Source organism: Saccostrea cucullata, unplaced genomic scaffold, assembly GCF_032062105.1.
Source record: "Saccostrea cucullata isolate Sc308-1 unplaced genomic scaffold, CSIRO_AGI_Scuc_v1 ctg17676, whole genome shotgun sequence".
Taxonomy (NCBI): domain Eukaryota; kingdom Metazoa; phylum Mollusca; class Bivalvia; order Ostreida; family Ostreidae; genus Saccostrea; species Saccostrea cuccullata.
In genome coordinates, this window is record NW_026939016.1 from 1 (window position 1) to 7,500 (window position 7,500).

The 7,500-nt window shown below is 34.7% G+C and overlaps 6 non-coding genes and 1 pseudogene across 6 annotated transcripts; all 7 read right to left on the reverse strand.

The window, feature by feature from the left end:
* On the reverse strand, positions 1-133 carry LOC134252118 (U1 spliceosomal RNA; annotated as a pseudogene; the record flags this gene model as incomplete).
* Positions 134-969: 836 nt separating this feature from the next.
* LOC134252119 (U6 spliceosomal RNA) lies at positions 970-1,078 on the reverse strand. The gene has a single exon (XR_009988906.1). It is a non-coding gene; the product is annotated as a U6 spliceosomal RNA (small nuclear RNA).
* Positions 1,079-2,251: 1,173 nt separating this feature from the next.
* LOC134252112 (U1 spliceosomal RNA) lies at positions 2,252-2,415 on the reverse strand. Its single transcript, XR_009988900.1, has one exon. It is a non-coding gene; the product is annotated as a U1 spliceosomal RNA (small nuclear RNA).
* Positions 2,416-3,255: 840 nt separating this feature from the next.
* Positions 3,256-3,364, reverse strand: LOC134252113 (U6 spliceosomal RNA). Its single transcript, XR_009988901.1, has one exon. It is a non-coding gene; the product is annotated as a U6 spliceosomal RNA (small nuclear RNA).
* A 1,173-nt stretch (positions 3,365-4,537) lies between these two features.
* Positions 4,538-4,701, reverse strand: LOC134252116 (U1 spliceosomal RNA). Its single transcript, XR_009988904.1, has one exon. It is a non-coding gene; the product is annotated as a U1 spliceosomal RNA (small nuclear RNA).
* Positions 4,702-5,536: 835 nt separating this feature from the next.
* LOC134252114 (U6 spliceosomal RNA) lies at positions 5,537-5,645 on the reverse strand. The gene has a single exon (XR_009988902.1). It is a non-coding gene; the product is annotated as a U6 spliceosomal RNA (small nuclear RNA).
* A 1,171-nt stretch (positions 5,646-6,816) lies between these two features.
* LOC134252117 (U1 spliceosomal RNA) lies at positions 6,817-6,980 on the reverse strand. Its single transcript, XR_009988905.1, has one exon. It is a non-coding gene; the product is annotated as a U1 spliceosomal RNA (small nuclear RNA).
* Between the last annotated feature and the right edge of the window lie 520 nt (positions 6,981-7,500).

The following is a 7,500-nucleotide window of genomic DNA, read 5'->3' on the forward strand; positions in this document are numbered from 1 at the left end:
TTAAAAATTACGTGCCCGAGTCGCCCGCATTTGGGGCGATCGCAGGGTTCAGCCGATCCGGAGTGCAATGGAAAGGCCTCGCCCTGGAGGGACCCCCTACTTGATCAGGGTGCCCTCTGCACCAGGTAAGTATGATTAGTATAGTTAATGACAGGATTTAAAACAATGAAGCTGCGCAGAAATCAAGTGTTTAAGAGACAGAGTGCAGTCACATATGATCAATGTCTCACGGACGGGCCTAAATGGGCAGGATCACCAACCCAAATTACACCCTCCCCTTTACATTTTACCTCTGTGTCGTATTCCCAGGTTTTACTCACTCTCTAAAATCTTTCTTACACATACTCCGTTTTTCTAAATGCAACGTACAGTCAACGTTTTTCATTCGTATGGCCAGCGTTTATACCATCACCTGAATAAGTGTAACAGATTTTTTTTTTTTTGTTTTAATTGTTTTAATTTAATTTTTGTTTTTCTAAGAAAAAAGAGTATTAATATAGGGAGAGAAGAAGATATCAAACAATAACCAAGATATGAATAATAAAACGAATTAACGCTATTATACACACCAGTGTACCCCCCCCCCCCCCCCCCTCCGTTTGAGTTAATTTTGTTGATCTCAGTGTCATTAATTAAAGAAAAATAACAATACAGGAAGAGTATATGGAATGCTGTACAAATTTGCGCGTCTTCCATTCGCATGCTTGCTTCAGAATCTTAGCGGTGAGTCCCAAAATGTTCGACCAATCAGATATCGCCCTCGTTCCAATTTCTTCCAATTTCCTTCCAATTTCGATCTCATTCTCTTTTATCGACCAAACGCCGCGTTTGGTTTCAAAGAATTGAAATAAAGTATAGCAAATTCATTTTAAAGTCGAAATACAATCAAGAAAAGTGAAAAAAGTAAAAATAAATAAAATTTAAAAATATGTCTCTTTTTTTAAATTTCAGTTGAAAAATTAGAAAAAGAAAAATATGGAACGCTTCACGAATTTGCGTGTCATCCTTGCGCAGGGGCCATGCTAATCTTCTCTGTATCGTTCCAATTTTAATATATGTACTGCCGAAAAGCAAGTACAATGTAATAAAATAATTGTGGCATATAAATACAATGATTCGGAGAATATTATGAAATAGCCCTTTTTAATTTTTGCATACTGTAAACACCTGGAGAGACGATAATATTGCGTAACAAGAAAGGTAACTGCTACCTACATGTGTATGTGACATACACATGTGCACACGTGTATACTGTTAAAAAAAAAATCATAAAAGATAATTGTATAAAAAAATTAACGGGTTGAAAAAAATAATTTTTTAAGGGGAGGGGATGGGTGGAGTAGGGTCATTTTCATATTATTAATAACTTTAAAAAAATTAGTAATATTTGTAATGTTGTCATATTTCATATCAAGCAGTTTTGGCGAAATATGTATTTTATATGGTATACAACCAAGCAACACTCCGGTGCTCAAAAAATGGCCGTTGAGTGGGTATGTCACTATGCAGAATGGATAAGGGCTTTCACGACGCTAATTGTTGAAACAAATAAAAATATAAAACTAGAAAATTCACTAACCTTCCAATAATTTGTCTTCTAAGTTCTAGTGCAAATCAACTTGCAGAGAATTATTTTCCAACTTGAACGTAATCCAATGCACCACTAGCAAACACTGCTATATACGCTGTATAAAATTGATATCCACTTTGAAAATTCACAAAAATTCCAATCAATTCCTCACAATGAATATTGAAAATGCACACGAAAAATGGATTCACAGGCTTCTCTGACGACCGGATGACGATATCTACGCTTTTGTTGTTACGAACACAACGTCACAGTGGGCATTACGTAAACAATAGGTTACGGTCAAAGGGACATAACTCCTTCTAACTTGTGTCATGGTAAAAAACGTATTAAAGAAAATTGAACAACATAATGAATAAATAAATACACTTCTTTCAAAAAGTCAGTCAGAATTTAAAACACACACAATCCTCAACAGGAACAATTAAAAAAATAAAAGTAACAAAAAATATCAATGAAAAAATGAAATTAATGTAACTAAAAATCAAATTGATAAACAAATGAAATTGAAAGAAATAAAACAAACTGCATTAATAAAAAAGACATGTATCTGCATGCAGTAAATTAAAATCATGCATAAAAAATGATATATAAATTTGTGAATTATTAAATGAATACTGTTACAGGAGTGCATAGTTTTTCTCTTATTCTAAATTGATGTACCAGGGGTAAGCGCGAACGCAGACCCCCACACTTAAAAATTACGTGCCCGAGTCGCCCGCATTTGGGGCGATCGCAGGGTTCAGCCGATCCGGAGTGCAATGGAAAGGCCTCGCCCTGGAGGGACCCCCTACTTGATCAGGGTGCCCTCTGCACCAGGTAAGTATGATTAGTATAGTTAATGACAGGATTTAAAACAATGAAGCTGCGCAGAAATCAAGTGTTTAAGAGACAGAGTGCAGTCACATATGATCAATGTCTCACGGACGGGCCTAAATGGGCAGGATCACCAACCCAAATTACACCCTCCCCTTTACATTTTACCTCTGTGTCGTATTCCCAGGTTTTACTCACTCTCTAAAATCTTTCTTACACATACTCCGTTTTTCTAAATGCAACGTACAGTCAACGTTTTTCATTCGTATGGCCAGCGTTTATACCATCACCTGAATAAGTGTAACAGATTTTTTTTTTTCGTTTTAATTGTTTTAATTTAATTTTTGTTTTTCTAAGAAAAAAGAGTATTAATATAGGGAGAGAAGAAGATATCAAACAATAACCAAGATATGAATAATAAAACGAATTAACGCTATTATACACACCAGTGTACCCCCCCCCCCCCCCCCCCCCCTCCGTTTGAGTTAATTTTGTTGATCTCAGTGTCATTAATTAAAGAAAAATAACAATACAGGAAGAGTATATGGAATGCTGTACAAATTTGCGCGTCTTCCATTCGCATGCTTGCTTCAGAATCTTAGCGGTGAGTCCCAAAATGTTCGACCAATCAGATATCGCCCTCGTTCCAATTTCTTCCAATTTCCTTCCAATTTCGATCTCATTCTCTTTTATCGACCAAACGCCGCGTTTGGTTTCAAAGAATTGAAATAAAGTATAGCAAATTCATTTTAAAGTCGAAATACAATCAAGAAAAGTGAAAAAAGTAAAAATAAATAAAATTTAAAAATATGTATTTTTTTTTTAAATTTCAGTGGAAAAATTAGAAAAAGAAAAATATGGAACGCTTCACGAATTTGCGTGTCATCCTTGCGCAGGGGCCATGCTAATCTTCTCTGTATCGTTCCAATTTTAATATATGTACTGCCGAAAAGCAAGTACAATGTAATAAAATAATTGTGGCATATAAATACAATGATTCGGAGAATATTATGAAATAGCCCTTTTTAATTTTTGCATACTGTAAACACCTGGAGAGACGATAATATTGCGTAACAAGAAAGGTAACTGCTACCTACATGTGTATGTGACATACACATGTGCACACGTGTATACTGTTAAAAAAAAAATCATAAAAGATAATTGTATAAAAAAATTAACGGGTTGAAAAAAATAATTTTTTAAGGGGAGGGGATGGGTGGAGTAGGGTCATTTTCATATTATTAATAACTTTAAAAAAATTAGTAATATTTGTAATGTTGTCATATTTCATATCAAGCAGTTTTGGCGAAATATGTATTTTATATGGTATACAACCAAGCAACACTCCGGTGCTCAAAAAATGGCCGTTGAGTGGGTATGTCACTATGCAGAATGGATAAGGGCTTTCACGACGCTAATTGTTGAAACAAATAAAAATATAAAACTAGAAAATTCACTAACCTTCCAATAATTTGTCTTCTAAGTTCTAGTGCAAATCAACTTGCAGAGAATTATTTTCCAACTTGAACGTAATCCAATGCACCACTAGCAAACACTGCTATATACGCTGTATAAAATTGATATCCACTTTGAAAATTCACAAAAATTCCAATCAATTCCTCACAATGAATATTGAAAATGCACACGAAAAATGGATTCACAGGCTTCTCTGACGACCGGATGACGATATCTACGCTTTTGTTGTTACGAACACAACGTCACAGTGGGCATTACGTAAACAATAGGTTACGGTCAAAGGGACATAACTCCTTCTAACTTGTGTCATGGTAAAAAACGTATTAAAGAAAATTGAACAACATAATGAATAAATAAATACACTTCTTTCAAAAAGTCAGTCAGAATTTAAAACACACACAATCCTCAACAGGAACAATTAAAAAAATAAAAGTAACAAAAAATATCAATGAAAAAATGAAATTAATGTAACTAAAAATCAAATTGATAAACAAATGAAATTGAAAGAAATAAAACAAACTGCATTAATAAAAAAGACATGTATCTGCATGCAGTAAATTAAAATCATGCATAAAAAATGATATATAAATTTGTGAATTATTAAATGAATACTGTTACAGGAGTGCATAGTTTTTCTCTTATTCTAAATTGATGTACCAGGGGTAAGCGCGAACGCAGACCCCCACACTTAAAAATTACGTGCCCGAGTCGCCCGCATTTGGGGCGATCGCAGGGTTCAGCCGATCCGGAGTGCAATGGAAAGGCCTCGCCCTGGAGGGACCCCCTACTTGATCAGGGTGCCCTCTGCACCAGGTAAGTATGATTAGTATAGTTAATGACAGGATTTAAAACAATGAAGCTGCGCAGAAATCAAGTGTTTAAGAGACAGAGTGCAGTCACATATGATCAATGTCTCACGGACGGGCCTAAATGGGCAGGATCACCAACCCAAATTACACCCTCCCCTTTACATTTTACCTCTGTGTCGTATTCCCAGGTTTTACTCACTCTCTAAAATCTTTCTTACACATACTCCGTTTTTCTAAATGCAACGTACAGTCAACGTTTTTCATTCGTATGGCCAGCGTTTATACCATCACCTGAATAAGTGTAACAGATTTTTTTTTTTTCGTTTTAATTGTTTTAATTTAATTTTTGTTTTTCTAAGAAAAAAGAGTATTAATATAGGGAGAGAAGAAGATATCAAACAATAACCAAGATATGAATAATAAAACGAATTAACGCTATTATACACACCAGTTGTACCCCCCCCCCCCCCCCTCCGTTTGAGTTAATTTTGTTGATCTCAGTGTCATTAATTAAAGAAAAATAACAATACAGGAAGAGTATATGGAATGCTGTACAAATTTGCGCGTCTTCCATTCGCATGCTTGCTTCAGAATCTTAGCGGTGAGTCCCAAAATGTTCGACCAATCAGATATCGCCCTCGTTCCAATTTCTTCCAATTTCCTTCCAATTTCGATCTCATTCTCTTTTATCGACCAAACGCCGCGTTTGGTTTCAAAGAATTGAAATAAAGTATAGCAAATTCATTTTAAAGTCGAAATACAATCAAGAAAAGTGAAAAAAGTAAAAATAAATAAAATTTAAAAATATGTATCTTTTTTTAAATTTCAGTGGAAAAATTAGAAAAAGAAAAATATGGAACGCTTCACGAATTTGCGTGTCATCCTTGCGCAGGGGCCATGCTAATCTTCTCTGTATCGTTCCAATTTTAATATATGTACTGCCGAAAAGCAAGTACAATGTAATAAAATAATTGTGGCATATAAATACAATGATTCGGAGAATATTATGAAATAGCCCTTTTTAATTTTTGCATACTGTAAACACCTGGAGAGACGATAATATTGCGTAACAAGAAAGGTAACTGCTACCTACATGTGTATGTGACATACACATGTGCACACGTGTATACTGTTAAAAAAAATCATAAAAGATAATTGTATAAAAAAATTAACGGGTTGAAAAAAATAATTTTTTAAGGGGAGGGGATGGGTGGAGTAGGGTCATTTTCATATTATTAATAACTTTAAAAAAATTAGTAATATTTGTAATGTTGTCATATTTCATATCAAGCAGTTTTGGCGAAATATGTATTTTATATGGTATACAACCAAGCAACACTCCGGTGCTCAAAAAATGGCCGTTGAGTGGGTATGTCACTATGCAGAATGGATAAGGGCTTTCACGACGCTAATTGTTGAAACAAATAAAAATATAAAACTAGAAAATTCACTAACCTTCCAATAATTTGTCTTCTAAGTTCTAGTGCAAATCAACTTGCAGAGAATTATTTTCCAACTTGAACGTAATCCAATGCACCACTAGCAAACACTGCTATATACGCTGTATAAAATTGATATCCACTTTGAAAATTCACAAAAATTCCAATCAATTCCTCACAATGAATATTGAAAATGCACACGAAAAATGGATTCACAGGCTTCTCTGACGACCGGATGACGATATCTACGCTTTTGTTGTTACGAACACAACGTCACAGTGGGCATTACGTAAACAATAGGTTACGGTCAAAGGGACATAACTCCTTCTAACTTGTGTCATGGTAAAAAACGTATTAAAGAAAATTGAACAACATAATGAATAAATAAATACACTTCTTTCAAAAAGTCAGTCAGAATTTAAAACACACACAATCCTCAACAGGAACAATTAAAAAAATAAAAGTAACAAAAAATATCAATGAAAAAATGAAATTAATGTAACTAAAAATCAAATTGATAAACAAATGAAATTGAAAGAAATAAAACAAACTGCATTAATAAAAAAGACATGTATCTGCATGCAGTAAATTAAAATCATGCATAAAAAATGATATATAAATTTGTGAATTATTAAATGAATACTGTTACAGGAGTGCATAGTTTTTCTCTTATTCTAAATTGATGTACCAGGGGTAAGCGCGAACGCAGACCCCCACACTTAAAAATTACGTGCCCGAGTCGCCCGCATTTGGGGCGATCGCAGGGTTCAGCCGATCCGGAGTGCAATGGAAAGGCCTCGCCCTGGAGGGACCCCCTACTTGATCAGGGTGCCCTCTGCACCAGGTAAGTATGATTAGTATAGTTAATGACAGGATTTAAAACAATGAAGCTGCGCAGAAATCAAGTGTTTAAGAAACAGCGTGCAGTCACATATGATCAATGTCTCACGGACGGGCCTAAATGGGCAGGATCACCAACCCAAATTACACCCTCCCCTTTACATTTTACCTCTGTGTCGTATTCCCAGGTTTTACTCACTCTCTAAAATCTTTCTTACACATACTCCGTTTTTCTAAATGCAACGTACAGTCAACGTTTTTCATTCGTATGGCCAGCGTTTATACCATCACCTGAATAAGTGTAACAGATTTTTTTTTTTTTCGTTTTAATTGTTTTAATTTAATTTTTGTTTTTCTAAGAAAAAAGAGTATTATTATAGGGAGAGAAGAAGATATCAAACAATAACCAAGATATGAATAATAAAACGAATTAACGCTATTATACACACCAGTGTACCCCCCCCCCCCCCCCTCCGTTTGAGTTAATTTTGTTGATCTCAGTGTCATTAATTAAAGAAAAATAACAATACAG